This window comes from Caretta caretta, chromosome 2 (genome assembly GCF_965140235.1).
Source record: "Caretta caretta isolate rCarCar2 chromosome 2, rCarCar1.hap1, whole genome shotgun sequence".
NCBI lineage: Eukaryota > Metazoa > Chordata > Testudines > Cheloniidae > Caretta > Caretta caretta.
In genome coordinates this window covers 44,503,252-44,523,390 of record NC_134207.1, presented here as the reverse complement: position 1 = coordinate 44,523,390, position 20,139 = coordinate 44,503,252, and positions in this window count along the sequence as shown.

The window sequence follows — 20,139 nt, the reverse complement described above, 5'->3', positions numbered from 1 at the left end:
GATTTTAATTCCCTGTAAGCCAACCACCCTCCCCGCTGGGGAGAGGAGGGGAGGACAAGGGCATATTGCTTATTGTAGCCACACTACAAATCAAAACTGTTTGAATGACAGCCTTCTGTTGCTTCGGCCATCCTCTGGAGTGGAGTGGCTGGGTGCCCAAAGCCTCTCCCCCCACCCCGCCATTCTTGGGCGTCTGGGTGAGGAGGATATAGAACTTGGGGAGGAGGGCAGGTGGTTGTACAGTGGATGCAGTGGTGGTCTGTGCTTTTGTTGGCTTTCCTGCAGCTCCACCAGACGCATGAGCATGTCCATTTGCTCCCCCATTAGCCTCAGCATTGCATCCTGCCTCTTCTCATCATGCTCACTTAATGCTTTCCTGAACTCTGCCACTGAATGCCTTCATGCATTCAGCTGTGCCCTATCAGTGCAGGAGGACTGCAGGAGCTCGGAAAACAGGTCATTGAGAGTGCATTTTTTTCACCCTCTAATCTGCGATAACCTCAGGGACGGAGATGATAGGGGGAGCATAGAAACATTTCCACCTGCAGGGGGATAAAAAGGGAGAGTAAAATTTAAGATGATACATTTCTGAGAACAAAAGGGAGACTCTTTCAAAAGAGAGAGTGGAAACAGAAAAAGGAAAACCAAAGAGAAACACCAAAGACACACTGCACTCCCCAAATACATTCTACTCCTGCTGTAACACAATATTTCAATTTCATAATTCCCCTAAGAATATTCCACATTGTCAAGCTACCTGGCCCAGGATGGTCCATGCAGATGTGCTACCATGGCTGAGGCCAGAGTTAAGGTTTTATATTACAGTGCAATCAGGTGAATTCGAGGAATGTAGCACAACTCTCTTTATTAGTAGCAGAACTGACTTCTCCAAGGTGAGCAGAAGTATCTCATTGACAGTGGATAATATGAAGTTTGAGCAACAAGGCATTGGGAAATCCCTTCCTTTAACATAGAATTTCCTTGTTTTATGGCCTTGGATGAGTAGACTGTGCCCTGTATCAACTTTAACTGGCTTCATACAATGTTTTTATTTCTCGAGATATAAAAATAAACTGGACTTTGTACTAGAAAAAGAACAATAGGAAGCAATCCTGCTTTGGAAGGGATATGGACGACATGATCTAACAGGTCTTTGTAATATCTAATTTCTGTTATTCCATGCCTCTTATATACGAATGCACAAAGCCTTGGAAACAAGCAGGGGGAACTGGAGGTCCTGGTGATGTCAAGGAACTATGACGTGATCGGAATAACAGAGACTTGGTGGGATAACTCACATGACTGGAGTACTGTCATGAATGGTTATAAACTGTTCAGGAAGGACAGGCAGGGCAGAAAAGGTGGGGGAGTAGCACTGTATGTAAGGGAGCAGTATGACTGCTCAGAGCTCCGGTACGAAACTGCAGAAAAACCTGAGTGTCTCTGGATTAAGTTTAGAAGTGTGTGCAACAAGAGTGATGTAGTGGTGGGAGTCTGCTATAGACCACCGGACCAGGGGGATGAGGTAGATGAGGCTTTCTTCCGGCAGCTCACGGAAGCTACTAGATCGCATGCCCTGATTCTCATGGGTGACTTTAATTTTCCTGATATCTGCTGGGAGAGCAATACAGCGGTGCATAGACAATCCAGGAAGTTTTTGGAAAGCGTAGGGGACAATTTCCTGGTGCAAGTGCTAGAGGAGCCAACTAGGGGGGGCGCTTTTCTTGACCTGCTGCTCACAAACCGGGTAGAATTAGTGGGGGAAGCAAAAGTGGATGGGAATCTGGGAGGCAGTGACCATGAGTTGGTTGAGTTCAGGATCCTGACGCAGGGAAGAAAGGTAAGCAGCAGGATACGGACCCTGGACTTCAGGAAAGCAGACTTCGACTCCCTCAGGGAACGGATGGCCAGGATCCCCTGGGGGACTAACTTGAAGGGGAAAGGAGTCCAGGAGAGCTGGCTGTATTTCAAGGAATCCCTGTTGAGGTTACAGGGACAAACCATCCCGATGAGTCGAAAGAATAGTAAATATGGCAGGCGACCAGCTTGGCTTAATGGTGAAATCCTAGCGGATCTTAAACATAAAAAAGAGGCTTACAAGAAGTGGAAGGTTGGACATATGACCAGGGAAGAGTATAAAAATATTGCTCGGGCATGTAGGAATGATATCAGGAGGGCCAAATCGCACCTAGAGCTGCAGCTAGCCAGAGATGTTAAGAGTAACAAGAAGGGTTTCTTCAGGTATGTTGGCAACAAGAAGAAAGCCAAGGAAAGTGTGGGCCCCTTAATGAATGAGGGAGGCAACCTAGTGACAGAGGATGTGGAAAAAGCTAATGTACTCAATGCTTTTTTTGCCTCTGTTTTCACTAACAAGGTCAGCTCCCAGACTGCTGCGCTGGGCATTGCAAAATGGGGAAGAGATGGCCAGCCCTCTGTGGAGATAGAGGTGGTTAGGGACTATTTAGAAAAGCTGGACGTGCACAAGTCCATGGGGCCGGACGAGTTGCATCCGAGAGTGCTGAAGGAATTGGCGGCTGTGATTGCAGAGCCATTGGCCATTATCTTTGAAAACTCGTGGCGAACCGGGGAAGTCCCGGATGACTGGAAAAAGGCTAATGTAGTGCCAATCTTTAAAAAAGGGAAGAAGGAGGATCCTGGGAACTACAGGCCAGTCAGCCTCACCTCAGTCCCCGGAAAAATCATGGAGCAGGTCCTCAAAGAATCAATCCTGAAGCACTTGTATGAGAGGAAAGTGATCAGGAACAGCCAGCATGGATTCACCAAGGGAAGGTCATGCCTGACTAATCTAATCACCTTTTATGATGAGATTACTGGTTCTGTGGATGAAGGGAAAGCAGTGGATGTATTGTTTCTTGACTTTAGCAAAGCTTTTGACACGGTCTCCCACAGTATTCTTGTCAGCAAGTTAAGGAAGTATGGGCTGGAAGAATGCACTATAAGGTGGGTAGAAAGCTGGCTAGATTGTCGGGCTCAACGGGTAGTTATCAATGGCTCCATGTCTAGTTGGCAGCCGGTATCAAGTGGAGTGCCCCAAGGGTTGGTCCTGGGGCCGGTTTTGTTCAATATCTTCATAAATGATCTGGAGGATGGTGTGGATTGCACTCTCAGCAAATTTGCGGATGATACTAAACTGGGAGGAGTGGTAGATACGCTGGAGGGGAGGGATAGGATACAGAAGGACCTAGACAAATTGGAGGATTGGGCCAAAAGAAATCTGATGAGGTTCAATAAGGATAAGTGCAGGGTCCTGCACTTAGGATGGAAGAACCCAATGCACAGCTACAGACTAGGGACCGAATGGCTAGGCAGCAGTTCTGCGGAAAAGGACCTAGGGGTGACAGTGGACGAGAAGCTGGATATGAGTCAGCAGTGTGCCCTTGTTGCCAAGAAGGCCAATGGCATTTTGGGATGTATAAGTAGGGGCATAGCGAGCAGATCGAGGGACGTGATCGTTCCCCTCTATTCGACATTGGTGAGGCCTCATCTGGAGTACTGTGTCCAGTTTTGGGCCCCACACTTCAAGAAGGATGTGGATAAATTGGAGAGAGTCCAGCGAAGGGCAACAAAAATGATTAGGGGTCTGGAACACATGAGTTATGAGGAGAGGCTGAGGGAGCTGGGATTGTTTAGCCTGCAGAAGAGAAGAATGAGGGGGGATCTGATAGCTGCTTTCAACTACCTGAAAGGGTGTTCCAAAGAGGATGGCTCTAGACTGTTCTCAATGGTAGCAGATGACAGAACGAGGAGTAATGGTCTCAAGCTGCAGTGGGGGAGGTTTAGATTGGATATTAGGAAAAACTTTTTCACTAGGAGGGTGGTGAAACACTGGAATGCGTTACCTAGGGAGGTGGTAGAATCTCCTTCCTTAGAGGTTTTTAAGGTCAGGCTTGACAAAGCCCTGGCTGGGATGATTTAACTGGGAATTGGTCCTGCTTCGAGCAGGGGGTTGGACTAGATGACCTTCTGGGGTCCCTTCCAACCCTTATATTCTATGATTCTATGATTCTCTATAACTAGTTTAAATAAGCTTTGCCAGTTTTGCACCCAGGGAGTTGCTATCCTGTCATTTTATCTGGAAGCTGCTTAATCCAGTCTTCTTTCACCAAAAATGAATCCCAGTACTTTGATTCCAAAACTCTCCAATGTCAGTCTTCTTTCTTCACTTACACTTTGCACTGAGAAAGAGCTTCAAGGAGATCACCTACATCAGTCAAAATTATATAAAGTTGGGGTACATATTGCTTTAGGGTAAATATTGTTAGAAGTGGAAGTACATTTTTTGCCATTTTCTCGATAAATAACCTTTGAATAAATCTCTTTCCCTCCTCCCACACCACCTCTCACACACCTTTGATTTATTCTCAGGGTCAATAGAATTGCTATTACCTGATCAAAAACCTGTGAAAATTAATTTTCTCACGTGGCTTATGCTTTCAAAACATCATCACTAAAAATACTGGTCCATTTTTGCTCCAAAACTGGCGCAGTTTTTCTAGAGTTTCCATAGACTGAACCCCAGGACTGAGACAAAAGGTGAAGAGAGCTGAAGACCTGATGAGCTATTTGGAATAACCCTAAAGTCACCACACTATGATAAAGTCATTGAATATTTCTTGTCATACTTTAAACCAGGGGTGGGCAAACTTTTTGGCCTGAGGGCCACATTGGGGTGCAAAACTGTATGGAGGGCCGGGTGGGGAAGGCTGTGCCCCCCAAAAAGCCTGTCCCCTGCTCCCTATTTGCCCCCTCCCACCTACCACCCCCGACCGTCCCCCTCAGTACCCCAAACCATCCAAGCCCCCTTCTCCTTATCCCCTGACCTATTCACACCCCCGCCCCCTGACAGCCCCCCGGGACTCCCATGCCCTATCCAACCTCCCCCGTTCCCCAAACCCTGACCACCCCAGAACCTCCGCCCCATCCAACTGCCCCCTGCTCCCTGTCCCCTGACTGCCCCCCGGAACCGCCTACCCAACCCTCCCACTGCCATGCGTGCCACCGCAGCCCCCTTACCATGCCGCTCAGAGCGGCAGGAGCTCGCTGCCCATGCGGCAGCATGGCTGCGTGGGAAGGGGAACAGTGGGGGAGGGACTGGGGGTGAGCCTCCCGGGCCAGGAGCTCAGGAGCCAGGCAAGATGGGCCCCTGGGCCGGATATGGCCCACGGTCCATAGTTTGCCCACCTCTGCTTTAAACTGACACCTTCCAGCTGTTGGCCAGAGGAGAAATGGACTTTGTTTCCACGTCCTTGTTTGCTGTGAAACCCATGGAGCTGCATAACATGAATGAGGGGCTTGTAGATGACCACAGAGGCAAAGAAAGAGATTTCCTTGGAGACCTACAGGCAGCATATCTGAACAATTACTGCATCCATTGCAGAGATCCTTGGTCTAGGCCTAAACTCACTCTCCCGAAGATCCAAGATGGAGAATCAGGCTACAGCTAAGCATTGTGCAGACAGACACAGCAAGACCAGAAGGATATGACTCAGGAAGTCATCATCATCTCCCCAGGTATGTTTTTAAACAACAGACTCCTCTGTCACACCATAATAAAGATCTGCACGAGGAGCCACGTCGGCCAAGCAGAGAAAGCCTTTTATTTCTGAGACATGGCTCGAGACTAATTTGAAGACCTAAGTCAAATGATTCCAATACCTTGTAAATTGTAATCCACATCACAACCTCTAGCAGTCACAGTTCAGCACAGTTAGAAGTCGATTAATGGAGACCCAGGATTAAGACATCATGGAGACTGAATTATCTCACACCAGCAGGAAGGGGTTGTTTCTTCAGTTCAGGTTTGTGTGCATTGGAGCAGCAGAAGGGGGGAAGGTTAGAGTGTTGTTTTCTGAACTGCAGCTAGCTTGCAGAAAAAGGAATTATTCCAATTTAAAGGATACATGTTCCCTTTGCCTTCCTAACTAAAACAGTGGTTAAAAAGCACTACTGCATGTTTGTATATTTCATGCCTAGAATGGTGAGTAAAAATATCCCATTATTGAGTACACCACTGCCTTCCTGCAAATTCCTCCATATTGTTCTTTTGTCTATTGAACTAAATAGGTGGTGAAAAAGAATAATGGTTTAATTATAAAAAATAAAATGATCAACCATCTTAGAAGTTCAAGTTCAGTGTCTGTACTTAGAGTAAAAGAATCTCAAGTTTCAAGGATATTGTGGCAGGCTTTTGTAATGTAATAAAATAATAGTTTAAAGAAAAGATTAGAACGCAGATGTTCTACAAATTTCTCCAACAAGTTTTATGCAAGAGTTGGCATGTGTTAATATGCTTAATCAGAAAGCAAAAATTCCTGTGTGGTAGTGGTATATGGCTTTAGGTTGTAAAAGCTCACGCACACTTGGAGTTTTGGGTGAGAGCATGATGAAGAGGTGACCATTCATCTAGTAATGCACAATAAACTATTCAAGAGGCCTTATTTACTACAAGCTACAATCATTTTGCTGTCTTCTGTTTGGTGGCAAAAAACCCTACACTGTTCACTACTATAGCTATAGATCTACATTTTCAGCTGTGACTAGTGATTTTGGCAACCAATTTGAGAAACTTTAAAGAGAAGAATCCCTCTATACTTCCCCCAAAGTGCTGAGCACCTGCCCTCTGAAAGTCAGGTTCTTTTATGGTATCCCAAATTGGGTGCTTGTAAATTTAAGGCAGAAGACACAAGAGACTAGGCGGTGAGTTCTAAGGTGGCCAAAATGTCCTGCCAGGGGTGGGGGAGGGAGTCATGACATACTTGTAGGGTGGTAGTCCTTGGAGGCCCATAGGAATGTAAACAGAGACAGAATGAGCTCTATCCTGACATCTGGTGGTGAGCTGTGGAAAAGGACTTCAGGGGCTGATTTTGTTTGCATGTGTACACCCACCCTGCCTAACATGATGGACTGCCTGCCCAAATGGTCACTTTGGCTGCTGTGGGATCCCCAGTCTCTGTTATTGGGGCAGGAGTAATAAAGGGTTGTTATCCTGGTTATGTGAATCAAGGACAGTAGAACTATACTTGGCAATTTATGATAGAGGGACTCAACCTCAACGAAGTAGCACTTGCTAGGCAAGGGATATGGCTTCCAAAACCCAGGAACAGAGAAGCTGGGAACAGGTATGTGTATCTGATAGGGTGGGCCTCTTCTGAGGGCCCTAAACAACACTTTGACCCCCTCTTCTCTCCACCGTGTAATAACAGAGCTAATTTTGACTCCATTAGTAGTCTTGTTAGATGCTGCAGAGCTGAAATCACTGATACCTAGGTCTAAGTATTAGATCTACTTTGAGCTACTAGTGCACCAGCACTGAGGCTCCCCTACTACCTGCTAAACTCACTGAGAGCTGAAGTCACTAAAGAGCTAAAGTTACTAAGAGTTCAGATCACTGAGAGGTGTGTTAAGTGGGGGTGGGAGAGTTAAGACAAGTTGGTGAGCGGCTAGCAGGACAGCTAGCAGCGAGGAGCAGAGCAGAGTGGATAGCATGGCGGTTGGCGGAGAGGAGCGGACAGTGTGATGGATGGCGGAGAGGCATAGCTGGCGGTGAAGACTGCAGCAGAACCCCATGGAGAGGTGTGGCACTCTGCCATCGACCCGAGCAGCGGAGCATATAAGATGCCCCTCACTTCCACCCAGGCTGGGAGGTAAACTCTGCGAACTTCTGAACTCTGGGGCTGCACTAACTAAGGTCAGAAACTGTGGGTGAGGTCACTGTTGGATTGCTGGACTTAAGACCCTGAGGGGAAAAGGATACTGCCAAACTTACTTGGGGGTGGGTCTTTTGCTCATGGTTTGTGTTATGAATCCTATTTGTGGTGTTTCCCCAAACATAAGGCTGCATTGTTTCCCTCATTTATTAAAAGGCTTTTGCTACATTCAGACTCTGTGCTTTCAAGAGAGGAAGTATTGCCTCTGAGTGGCAGGTGGTATGTAATTGTAATTCAGGGGGGTGGTATGTAATTGTCCCAGATCACTGGGTGGGGGCTTGAGCCAGTTTTGCATTGTGTTATTGAAATGGAACCCCTAGATACTGAACCCGGCCCTTGTTGCTGCCAGCTCTGATAGGCAGAAGGGTTACAGGAACATGTATATGCCTTTTTACAAAAGTTACCCCATCTTGGATGTTATGGGATTCCTTACTGATGGCCTCCTGATCATTAGGAGGGATCCTATGGGCCAAGGCTGATCATATGAGGGTGAGCAGATCTTGGCATGGAGCTGCCCCAGAAAATTATGAGACTTGAGAATGCAGGAGGCTTTAGAGTTCAAGTCCTTTAGGTCAGCATAATATTCACCCTTCCAGCACAAAGTGTTGGTCTTGCTCTTTTTGATTCCTGTATGCTAGGAGATTATGAAATCAAAGCACAAAAAGAATAAGGCCTGCCGAAGGGTCTTATGACTGGTATGCAGCGGGGCAGGGTACCGGGTCCCTTCAAGAGAGTGGCAACATGCTTCAAAGACTGTCTTAATTGCCAATTGACAAAGGAGTTCTTTCTCTAAAATGCTGTAGTTTGCTCCACAGATGTTAGTTTCCTGAAATACAAGGTGCACGGATATAGCAATTATTGAGGACTGTACCTTTAGGATAACAACACTCCAGTCACCAAGTTGGAAGCATCAGTTTCAATGATGAAGGCTTGCCTGGGGTTGAAGTGGACCAATAAGGGATATGGGATAAATGTGATTTTTAATTGCTCGTTGGCCTGCTGGGCCTCAGGAGACCAGAGGAATGTGGTATTTTTGGAGAGCAGAGCCGTGAGAGGAGCAATTCACTCAGAGAACATCAGGATACAAATGAAATGTTTGAACCCCAGGAAATGAAGTTCATGAACATGCCATAATGTTGTGCACTGAAGGACTCCCTTTATCTTGCATGACTCCATTTTTTATATCAGTGGGAGATAGGATGAATCCTAGGAATTCTACAGAGGATTGATCAAAGGTGCATTTCCCTAGCTTAGCATAGAGGCTATGTTGCCTTAGCCTCTTCAGGAGAGAACGGACATGCATGATGCGTTTGGTGTTGTCCAAAAAAAAAAAAAGTATGTCATCTAGGTATGCTAGCATGTATTGGTCCAGAATGTTCCAGAGAACATCATTAATAAAATGTTGGAATGTCATGGGTGTCTTTGTCAAACCAAAGGGCATCAAAAGATATTTGAAGTGACTGTAACGCATTTGAAAGGTGGTCCTCCATTCATCCCCAGCTCTATCACATTCTAGGTTTTATGCCCCCCAGAGGTCTAGCTTTGTGTATTCCCAGGTGGTGCTCATGTGGTCCATTACCTCAGGGATTCATGGTAACAGGTACGTTTCTTAGCCTCTGACTAGGTGTGGACTTATTTTAAAGTAAAGAAGACTGGAGCCCAGGCAGGCAAAGTAAACTCCTGCTCCCAAGTCAATGATGGCGTGCTATGGAGACAGTGGTTGGGGATGTCCTGGGATTTGTAGCACAACTGGTACTTGTCGGTGCAGTGCTGGTCAATGGGAGCCAGCACGTGTTCCAGTCAGGACCTCAATTCAGGTTTCTGGGGGACATGATGTCAGGATGCTCAGGCTAGCCCCCTTCAACAAACCTGGGCTGATTCCTTGATTCCTTCAGACTTGGTTCCTCTTGGGGAACTGGAAATAGCATGGCCCAGTTTGCCACAGTAGTAACACAAGTCAAGCTGTCATTGGCATTGTCTCTCTCTTCAGGGGCAAGTTGCCAGTAAGTCAGGTCTATCTCTATTGGCACAACTGGTGGGGCAGAATCCAATAATGAGGGGTACAGTTCTGACACAGCTCTTCTTTCTTCCCATTGTTTGTAGATTTTGTTATCCATATTGACAATTGACTAGGCAAAGGCATCCAGACCTGTTGGGATCTCGAGTGGGTCTAGTTCATCCTTTGCATTACGTTTTTCATTAAAAAAAATTCCTCTTATTCATTTTACATTTGTTGCCTTTTAATTTCATCAGATTTCCCATGTCATAGTAAGAGTGCCTGACTGGCTTTACCACTACCATTCATTATTTTACAAACCTCTATCACAGGGGTTCTCAAACTGGGGGTTGGGACCCCTCAGGGGGTCACAAGATTCTTACATGGGGGGGTCACGAGCTGTCAGCCTCCACCCCAAACCCTGCTTTGCCTCCAGTGTTTATAATGGTGTTAAATATATTAAAAGTGTTTTTAACTTATAAGGAGGGGTTGTACTCAGAGGCTTTCTATGTGAAAGGGATCACCCGTACAAAAGTTTGAAAACCACTCTTCTAGCAAATCCTCTCTCTCTATCTTCCCCTTTCCAAATTAAATAGTTCAAGTCCTTTTAATCAGATCATACACCTTTTAGTCAAAATATTTACAATCTCCTTTTGATTTTTAAAAGGCAAATGCCAGTTGGGCTCAGCTAACATGGCTTCTGCTCTAAAACTGAAGAACCAGAATGTTTATGTATGAATCATGTCTGTGTACTACCTTTTCCCTTTCAGGGTTTTATATTTTTAGGCTTGGAAGGATTCGATTTTTGTCAGTAAATGTCGATTTCACCATACATGCACAATTAAAAAATATTGTCATCAATAATAATCAAAATTTACAGATAAGAAAAGTGTGAAGAATGTTGCTTGAGAACTTAGTTTAATTTAAGGATACTTACTTTGTATATTTTGACATGTGACAAATTTGATGATTGTTTTAACAGTTGTAAAACTAACTTTTTGAATCTCAACATATAATCTCATTAAATAATTATTGACTGACCTTCCCATTGTCTGATTCCCTTCATAATTTCTCACATCTGTGAAAATTTAAACTGATAAAAATGTAAAAAAAATGCTTAAAAATAAACATTGGTATTATCTGTTGAAATTATGAAAAAAATAATAATTGAATTCTGCCAAGCCTAACTATAACTTCTGGTTATTTTGTCATAATCTCACTACACCATTATACAGCATTATGTTATATATGACAAAGCCCTGGCTGAGATTATTTAGTTGGGGATTGGTCCTGCTTTGAGCAGGGGGTTGGATTAGATGACCCCCTGAGGTCTCTTCCAACCCTAAACTTTTATGAGTCTATATTTTGTCCAGTTGTACAAGTGAACAAAATAAGGACAGCTGGAAACAAAGTAGTGCTTCATCCTTGGCGATTACACTCCACTCACCAGACTTCTCCACTGCACATCCTCTGACTAGAAAAGGAGTACTTGTGGCACCTTAGAGACTAACCAATTTATTTGAGCATGAGCTTTCGTGAGCTACAGCTCACTTCATCGGATGCATACCGTGGAAACTGCAGCAGACTTTATATATACACAGAGAATATGAAACAATATCTCCTCCCACCCCACTGTCCTGCTGGTAATAGCTTATCTAAAGTGATCATCAGGTTGGGCCATTTCCAGCACAAATCCAGGTTTTCTCACCTTCCACCCCCCCACACAAATTCACTCTCCTGCTGGTGATAGCCCATCCAAAGTGACAACTCTTTACACAATGTGCATGATAATCAAGTTGGGCCATTTCCTGCACAAATCCAGGTTCTCTCACCCCCTCACCCCCCTCCCAAAAACCACGCACACAAACTCACTCTCCTGCTGGTAATAGCTCATCCAAAGTGACCATTCTCCCTACAATGTGCATGATAATTAAGGTGGGCCATTTCCAGCACAAATCCAGGTTTTCTCACATCCCCCCCACCCCCATACACACACAAACTCACTCTCCTGCTGGTAATAGCTCATCCAAACTGACCACTCTCCAAGTTTAAATCCAAGTTAAACCAGAACATCTGGGAGGGGGTAGGAAAAAACAAGAGGAAACAGGCTACCTTGCATAATGACTTAGCCACTCCCAGTCTCTATTTAAGCCTAAATTAATAGTATCCAATTTGCAAATGAATTCCAATTCAGCAGTTTCTCGCTGGAGTCTGGATTTGAAGTTTTTTTGTTTTAAGATAGCGACCTTCATGTCTGTGATTGCGTGACCAGAGAGATTGAAGTGTTCTCCGACTGGTTTATGAATGTTATAATTCTTGACATCTGATTTGTGTCCATTTATTCTTTTACATAGAGACTGTCCAGTTTGACCAATGTACATGGCAGAGGGGCATTGCTGGCACATATCACATTGGTGGATGTGCAGGTGAACGAGCCTCTGATAGTGTGGCTGATGTTATTAGGCCCTGTGATGGTGTCCCCTGAATAGATATGTGGGCACAATTGGCAACGGGCTTTGTTGCAAGGATAAGTTCCTGGGTTAGTGGTTCTGTTGTGTGGTATGTGGTTGTTGGTGAGTATTTGCTTAAGGTTGCGGGGCTGTCTGTAGGCAAGGACTGGCCTGTCTCCCAAGATCTGTGAGAGTGTTGGGTCATCCTTTAGGATAGGTTGTAGATCCTTAATAATGCGTTGGAGGGGTTTTAGTTGGGGGCTGAAGGTGACGGCTAGTGGCGTTCTGTTATTTTCTTTGTTAGGCCTGTCCTGTAGTAGGTAACTTCTGGGAACTCTTCTGGCTCTATCAATCTGTTTCTTTACTTCTGCAGGTGGGTATTGTAGTTGTAAGAAAGCTTGACAGAGATCTTGTAGGTGTTTGTCTCTGTCTGAGGGGTTGGAGCAAATGCGGTTGTATCGCAGAGCTTGGCTGTAGACGATGGATCGTGTGGTGTGGTCAGGGTGAAAGCTGGAGGCATGCAGGTAGGAATAGCGGTCAGTAGGTTTCCGGTATAGGGTGGTGTTTATGTGACCATTGTTTATTAGCACTGTAGTGTCCAGGAAGTGGATCTCTTGTGTGGACTGGACCAGGCTGAGGTTGGTGGTGGGATGGAAATTGTTGAAATCATGGTGGAATTCCTCAAGGGCTTCTTTTCCATGGGTCCAGATGATGAAGATGTCATCAATATAGTGCAAGTAGAGTAGGGGCTTTAGGGGACGAGAGCTGAGGAAGCGTTGTTCTAAATCAGCCATAAAAATGTTGGCATTCTGTGGGGCCATGCGGGTACCCATAGCAGTGCCGCTGATCTGAAGGTATGCATTGTCCCCAAATGTGAAATAGTTATGGGTAAGGACAAAGTCACAAAGTTCAGCCACCAGGTTAGCCGTGATATTATCGGGGATAGTGTTCCTGACGGCTTGTAGTCCATCTTTGTGTGGAATGTTGGTGTAGAGGGCTTCTACATCCATAGTGGCCAGGATGGTGTTATCAGGAAGATCACCGATGGATTGAAGTTTCCTCAGGAAGTCAGTGGTGTCTCGAAGGTAGCTGGGAGTGCTGGTAGCGTAGGGCCTGAGGAGGGAGTCTACATAGCCAGACAATCCTGCTGTCAGGGTGCCAATGCCTGAGATGATGGGGCGCCCAGGATTTCCAGGTTTATGGATCTTGGGTAGTAGATAGAATATCCCAGGTCGGGGTTCCAGGGGTGTGTCTGTGCGGATTTGATCTTGTGCTTTTTCAGGAAGTTTCTTGAGCAAATGCTGTAGTTGCTTTTGGTAACTCTCAGTGGGATCATAGGGTAATGGCTATTCAGAGTAACGGCTGTTACTCTGAAACCTCTGACTAGAGTTTCCCCAGCTTAATTGCAGCAACAGATCAGTAACACACGGCATGCTGACCTAGCAAAGAATTGTAATTTATCATTTACTAAGAATAGCTGTTTTGGCAGTTAGGCCCTGATCCAGCATAGTCCTTGTGGTAGTGCTTAACATAAGTAGTCACATTGACTTCACTGGGGCTACTCACATGCTTAAATAAAGCATGCCCTTAAGGCTACAATCCAGCAAAACACTTAATCTGGCCAGTCACTGTAGCATTTAGGTGGAGTAGGTTTAATATCCTCACCTCTTTTCTTCCATCCACCAGCCTTTTCTGTAGAAAATTTAAAATTTCATAGCTGGTGCATTAGGGGTGGAGGATACACTTAAGAAAATGTCATGCTTCTCCAGAGAATTCCTAAATCTCTATCCCTGGCTTTTCCTATTCCATTTGCTCCTTCAGAATTTAGACCTCCGAAATCATCAAGGCCCGGTGACTTGTCAGGATTACAAGAGTTCTACTATCTGTTGTGGCAGAAACATAAAGCCTGATGACATTTCACTTTTCCCATCTTGAAAAGCGTATCCCACTTTCTAGGATGCTACCTTCATCTTGGTAAATGAATACTATAGCAAAGAACTCATTCAGCCCCTTACCTGCCACTCGCCTCCCCACACTCTTACCAGCCTCAGACTGTCTGTACCACTAGCTTGTTTGCTTATTCCTAGTCACTTTGATTTCCCTAGTTATTTTTATTTAACTTACTGACTTAGTTATTGTTCTCTCTCCTTTTATTTTTAATTGTAGCTCTTTGTATCATATGATTTTTTCCCTTCTCATATTTACCCATCAAATTCTTTTTTTCTTTTTTCTGCAGCCACTCTGTGAAAATCCTTATTTATGCATATACTGCATAAATAATATACTTTTCTTTTCCTAGTGCATTGCTCACTAAGAGAAAAGCCTTCCACACACACACACTCCATTTTCCTCTAGGGTTTAGTTCTTTGCATTTTCTACTAACTCACTCCCAGCTCCTTACTCCACTTTATTTTTATGTTGCATATAGCGCGTTCTCAGGAGAAACACCATTCTCACTCCAATATCTTTTTTCTTCTCCTTCTCCTCATTTAGAATTCATTTTTGCTGCAATCTCAGATCTAATGAGATTGTGATCAATGCTTCCCAAGTTACCCCCTGCCTACATGTCTTCAATCATACTTTGTCTAATCTACTATGTTCTGCTTTCTGTCAATTGATGCATGTATTTAGTTAAGAAAACTAAAAAGCAATCTTGCACCAGGTCCACAAACATGCCTCTAACTTTATTTTCTTCCCCACTGATATAATGAAATCTACCTTGGCAATTAAGACTCTCCCCTTATAGCTATTTTCATACTGCTTATATGATATTTAATGTATTTATTTTTGTAGAGTCATTTTATAGTTAGTTCTTTCTGCTTTGGTAACTCACCATTATCAGCCTAATCTAAAAAAAACTAAAAACAAATCGCTATTATTCTGGACTGTCTTTCAACACAAGGACAACAAAATATTCTTTCACACATAATTATCTTCTGGGCAATCAATACCCCATACAGTATCTAACCAATTATGACCATCTCCCAGGCAACAGTAGCTTATCCTTGTAATATGTGTTTGTCTCTTTATTTTCCAAGGTGTTCTGTATTTCACAGGTGGGGAGGGGGCTCCTTGGAATGTTAGCTGCTCCAATAAACCATTTCCTTTTTAAGAGTCTTAGGGTGAAAATCATGTCTATGCCAAGGCCCAGCCCAAGGCTGATGCACCATTTAACACCCTCTTAAGAAAGACTGGAACTTAAGAGGTACATAGGCCTTTTGCTGGCCCCTTCGCACAAGGGATGAATTTCATCCCCAAGATGAACAGAGCTGGCTGGAGGAGGAAAATTCCTTTTCAGTAAGTATTTTGAAATTTCTTTTTGTTTTGAATTGGCATGAAGAACCCCCAAATTTTGAAATTCTCCACCAAGGAAAATTCCTCCCTCCCCATAAAAATAATAATTTTGGATTGACTGAAACATTTTGTTTTGACATTTGTATATGAATATAATGAAAAATTTTAAAAAAATAAAACCATCACATCTCAAAATGGAAATATGAAACATTTAGTTCTGAAAATGTCAAAATGGGATGAATTGCATTTATCAATACTGTATTATTTCACAAAGGAGCCAACATGGTGACTGGGATGGGAGATTTTTGTTTTTCTCCCCTTCCCCACAGCAACTTCTGTGATATAGTAATTCTGAGCCCTGATCATCTCCCATTTAGACTACTTCAGATTCCTCCTCTCTGGGGTCCTCTAAGACCCTGTTCCTTGCTCACCCCTGTGGCTATGTCACTCCCTCCTCTTTGAATTCTTCCATAGGCTCCCTGTTTTCCACCACATTCAGCTTCTTGTCTTCATATTCAAGGTGCTTCACAACTCTGCTCCTCCCTACATATCCCTTCTTCTCTCATTATGTCACCCCCTCTGCTATACCAACAAACCCAGCCTCAACCATCTATTAGTCTGCTTTTCTCCCACAACCACCTTTATTCTTTCTTCCACCAGACCACTTAGACATGTAAACACCCTATAGGGGTATTACCCTACAAGAAACTTGCAACCAGGAATGGATTTGTGCTGGGCCATTGGGGACAACTGATATATTTTAATTAAATTTTAAAAGGATTGTAGGTAAAATTCTCAAAAGCACCTAAGTCACTTTGGTGCTTTTGCAAATTGTACCCTGTATGCTTTATCCTTCTTCCTCACCCTTTGTATGTTATTTGTCTTCTTAGATTGGGAGCTCAGGAAGGCAGAAATTGTGTCATTTCAAGAAAGTGCTTTGACCACTGTGGTAATACAAACCATGAATACAAAATAACAATGAATGGTCTGGCTCATCCTAGCTCACAGTAAAACATGCAGGAAGGGGTGCTGGCAGAGGAAATATCCAGTAGAATCCCTTCCCAAAGTTCCTTCCTTCCCATTCTGTTGGGGAAGGGTTGGCTTTGCAGCTTGAGAACAGAACCTGCACCCAGCTGTGGTGGATTCCAGGGATCCACACAAATCCCAGGCAATGCACAGGAGGCCAGGCCCATCCATGGAGGTGATGACAAATATCACAGAAGGAAAAGGTAGCATGCACCTGGCTTGAGAAGACTTAAATGTCATGTGCCACAGGCCAAATACAAAAGCCTTTAATGACAAACACGCAAGGTGATGTGAGCAAAAGAAAAGCCCATGAGGAAATTAATAATTCTGTATTAAGTTCAGAGTTTGGGTTGCATTTGGTAAAAAAGGCCTGGGGTCACTCATTGACTGCTGAGGAAAAACAAAATATTGATTAATTACCAATTCAGTGAGCATCATCCATCCAGCCCATTGAATGAGACAAGGGTCCTATGGAACAAATACTACGTGATCATGTAATTAAACACCATATCATAATGCATACACACAAAGGGGCCAAATTAGTTTTGCCCGGGCAACCTAAATTCTGTAATTTCCCAACTTTTGAGAGCTTGTCTTCATAACTTAAGTAACATTCTTTTACAATAGTTTTTTATATGTAATTTCCTTGGGGGGTGTTTCTTTTTTTAAAGAAAGAAGGTTAAAAATAAATTCTCTTCGGTGCATCTATAACAACCTCCTCATCATGCATCATTGTTGAAATTTGAATCCTGAACCTTCAGTACTGCAGCACAGCTTGCAGGACTGGCTACATCACCTGGTAGCAGGAGAAGGTTCTTATCTCAGGCAGGAAAATGGAACCTCATTGCCATGTGATGGGTTTTGGGAGTCTTCAAGGGAACCCAGCCCAGTTCTCTCTCTTTCCACTCTTGCCCCTAGAGAGGAAGGGGGGGCAAGCTCCTTCTCCGTGTTGTGGCCCCACAGTCGGGGACAGGTTATTGCAGTCATATGCTTAGTCCAGAGGAAGTTATTAGGGAAGCCTGGCCCAGTTCTCCCTCTCTCATAGAAGTTGTCTGCTCCTTGGGCATCCAGTGCAGTGTGTGCTGCTGCTTTGGTGGTGGTGTGGGCATGACCCTTCAGAATGCTCAGTTTTTTTTGGCATTCTGCCTCCAATTTTCATATGACTCCTGGTAGGAGACAGGAAATAGTGATTTTTAACTGTTTATATCTCAGCCAAATCTGTATGGCATTTCATGGGACAAGTAAAAGAAAAGGAAGAAAAAGAGGCACTTGCATAGCCTGAGAGCTTTCCCTGTGCTGAATTTCAAAGGCCTGCTGCAAACAATAGAGGTGTTAGAGATTCTCAAAAGATCTCTTTTATAATGGAAAGCATTAGGCTATCCAAATATAGGGGTCACTACCAGCTCCCCTTATAATGTATTTACTAATCAACAAGATTCACAACAAACAGCATAGCAGAAGTGGATCTTTAAGAGGGACTTAAATGTGGACAAGGACTTTTGGATGAGCCCAGGAAGAATGTACCATGCGTAGGGGACTATGAGAAAGAAGGTACGGAGGTGACTGTGAAAATCTGACAAATGGGTGGACAAGCTTAGGTGCACTGGTGGATTGGAAAGGAATGTGGGCATAATGTCACTAACATCATTCTTTGACAAAATAACAAGACTTGTGGATAAGGGGGAAGCAGGAAATGTGATTATCTCGACTTTACATGACCTTCTTGTAACCAAACTAGAGATATATAGCCTAGACAAACCTACTATGAGATGGGTGCACAACTGATTGGAAAATTGTACTCAGAGAGTAGTTATCAATGGTTCACAATGAAGCTGGAAGGGCATATCAAGTGGGCTCCTGCAGGAATCTGTCCTAGATCCAATTCTATTCAATATCATCGTAAATGGATTTGGATAATGGCATAGAGAATGAACTTTTAAAGTTTACAGATGATACCCCACTGGGAGTGACTGCAAGCACTTTGGAGGACAGGATTAGAATTCAAAATGATCTTGAGAAACTGGAGAAATTGTCTGAAATAAATAGGATGAAATTCAGTAAGGCAAATGTGAAGTACTATGCCTAGGAAGGAATAATCAATTGCACACATACAAAATGGGAAATGACTGCCTAAGGCTGAGTACTGCAGAAAAGGAGATGGGGGGTTATAATGGATCACAAATTAAATGAGTCAACCATGTAATGCAGTTGCAAAAAAAGCAAACATCATTCTGTGATGTATAAGCAGGAGTGTTGTAAGCAAGACACGAGAAGTAATTCTTCCACTCAGCTCAGCACTGATAAGACCTCAACTGGAATATTGTGTCCAGTTCTGGGCACCTCACTTCAGGAGAGATGTAGACAAAATGGAGGAAGTTCAGAGGCAAGCAACAAAAATGACTAAGTCTAGAAAATCTGACCTATAAGGAAAGGTTGAAAAAAGATGGATATGCTCAATATGGAGAAGAGAAGAAGGGGGAACCATGATAACAGCCTTCAAGTATGTAAAAGTTTATTATAAAGAGGAGGAGGATAAATTGTTCTTCTTAACCAATGAGGATGGGACAAGAAGTAATGGGCTTAAATTGCAGCAAGGGAGATTTAGGTTAGACATTAGGAAAAACTTGCTAACTGTAAGGGTAGCTAAGCAATGGGACAAATAACCTAGGGAAGATGTGGAATCTCCATCATTACAAGTTATTTTTAAGAATAAGTTGGACAAACACCTGTCAGGAATGGTCTAGTCTTGCCTCAGTGCAGGGAACTGGACTAGAAGACCCATGGAGGTTCCTTCCAGTCCTACATTGCTATGATTCTGTGTGATGGGTTTATACACCCCACAATAAGGAAGAGGCAGGGGAAGTACCGGGACAAGAAAGCTCCACCCTCAGGCACTGCCAAGTATGCTCCTGGGGAAAGGACCAGTATAAAGAGAACCTCAGCTGCTTAGGCAAGGGGAAGGAAAGAAGCCATTTCCTGGAGGAGTCCTGCCCTGACCTGCAAGAGTAGAAGAAGCCCTTACCAAGCAGGTCTGGCTGTGAGTCTTCCCATCCACCTTGTTTTTTTGTTAAAGACATTACTCAAGAGGTAAGAAGAACTGTGTGCAGAGACACCAGAGTGTGCCTGTATCAGGCCTGAAACTCTGGAGTTTGAAGCAAAGGGGCTATAACTCAATGACATTCACTCCCCCATACTGAGGCATCAGGTGTGGTAGGAAGTGGCCCGGGGAAGGTGAGCAGGAGGTGGTCCAAACCCAGGTCATCCCACACTGTCAGAGTTCCAGGGCCCTAGGCTGGGATCCGGTGGTGCAGGAGGACCTGGGTCCCCCTACACTCCCCAGATTCCCCTATGCCTCACCCTGGGATGGCCTGGACAAGGGATTACTCGCTAGGAAGCTGACCCAACTGAACCCCATCCACGGGGTTCAGGACACACTGAACTGAAAGATAGTATGGAGCGGTAGGTCCTGACCACTAGGCCTGCTGACTGAACAAATGGCCCCACTTTAGGGCAACACAAAGGTTGACAGGGGAGGAGGGAAGGGTCAGAATTATTTAGAGCTTTGAAAGTGTTGACTAGAAGCTTAAATCTGAAACGCTATTAGATGGGAAGCCACTGGTGTGACACAAAATGGGGAATTACATGA